Source organism: Phalaenopsis equestris, unplaced genomic scaffold, assembly GCF_001263595.1.
Source record: "Phalaenopsis equestris unplaced genomic scaffold, ASM126359v1 Scaffold202930, whole genome shotgun sequence".
NCBI classification, from domain to species: Eukaryota; Viridiplantae; Streptophyta; class Magnoliopsida; order Asparagales; family Orchidaceae; genus Phalaenopsis; species Phalaenopsis equestris.
In genome coordinates, this window is record NW_018222591.1 from 1 (window position 1) to 1,676 (window position 1,676).

The window sequence follows — 1,676 nt, forward strand, 5'->3', positions numbered from 1 at the left end:
AGATGGAGAGCTAGAGAGAGATAAGAGGAGGAAGGGTTGAGAGAGTAAGAGAGAGGGAGGGATGGAATGAGATGGATGAGATAATGTCGGATTGTAGGATAAGGGATAGAGTGGAAGAAAGAAAGGGGGAGAGAATAAGAAGTGGGAGAGAATAGAAGATTGAGAGGAGGGAGAGAGAGGCAATCCTTATGCCCTCTCTTCTCTATTCTCACTCTCTCTCTCTCTTCTCTCTCTCACACTCTCCCTCTCTCTATCACTCTTTCTCTCCGTCAATCTCTTTTGATTCCTTTCTCTCTTACACACACACAATCTCTCTACACTCTTTTGTCTCTTTCTCTCTTTGTCTCTCTGTAAGTCTGTCTCTATCTTCTTTCCTAAAAAATACTATTTTTTCTTTCAAATTCCCTCTCTCTTGGTTTCTTATTATTTCTCACTCGCTCAAACTCTCTCTCTTACACTCTCTCCTTCCCTCCTTCATCTTCTCTCCCTCCTGCTTCTTTCTCATTATCTCTCTTCCTCTCTTTTTTACTCTCTCTCTCTCTCTCTCTTCTCTACCATCCATTCTCTCTTACTCTCTCTCTTTTTTCCTCTCTTCAATCTCTAACTCTCACTTATCTCGCTATTTTTTTTATCTCTCTTAGTCTGTCTACTTTCTCTTTCTCCCTTCCTACCTATAATGTGAGATGTAGAAACGGGGAGAAAGTGATAAAGAGAAAGAGTGAGAAAAAGATATAGTGGAGAGTGAGAGGGAGGGGAAAAAGGAAGAAACTAAGTGGGAGAGAGTGAGGTTGTTAGTATGAGATAGAAATGGGGAGAAAGTGATAAAGAGAAAGAGTGAGAAAAAGATATAGTGGAGAGTGAGAGGGAGGGAAAAAAGGAAGAAACTGAGTGGGAGAGAGTGAGGTTGTTAGTATGAGAGAGATGGAGAGTAGGAGAGAGGGTTAAAGAGAGAAAGGGAGGGTATCTCACTCTTCTATTCGTCTCTCACTCTTTTTGTCACTCTCTCTTCCTCTCTCTCCCTTTCTCTCTATCTTTCTCTCTCCGCCTCTCTCCCTCCCCCACTATCTCACCCTATCTCTCGCATGCCTTTGTCTCTCTCTTCCTCCCTCACCAGCTCTGTCTTCTTTCTTTCTCTCTCTATCTCTCTCTCTCCCTCTCCCACCGTCCCTCTTCTCTTACTTTTTTTTTTTTTTCTCTTTTTTTTTTTTTTTTTTTTGTGGTGGGTTATCTTCTCATTTTTGTTCTACTCTCTCTTTCATTTTCTACTCTCTCTTTCATTTTCTACATCACTACTCTCTAACATTTTCATTTTCTTTCTCTCTCTATGTCTTACTTTCTCGTAATCTTTCTCATCTCTCTCTTATTTTCTCTCCCTCCCTCTTTCCAATCTCTCCTGCTCTCTCTTTCTCCCTTGGTTTATCTCTTCATTCTGACTCTCTCCCTCTCTACTATTCTCTTTGTCATATTCTCTCTCTCATGTTCTCTGCCTCTCCCTCCCTTCATCTCTCTCATTCATTCTTACTCATGCATGCTCTCTCTCTATTCTAATGCTTCCTCTTTTCTCTCTCTCTTTCTCTTTCTCTCTTTCACACTCTCTCTAACTCTTGCCTACCTCCCCTTCTTCCCTACTCTCCTCCCTTCTTTCTTCTCACTCTCTTACTCTTTCCTGGCCTCGC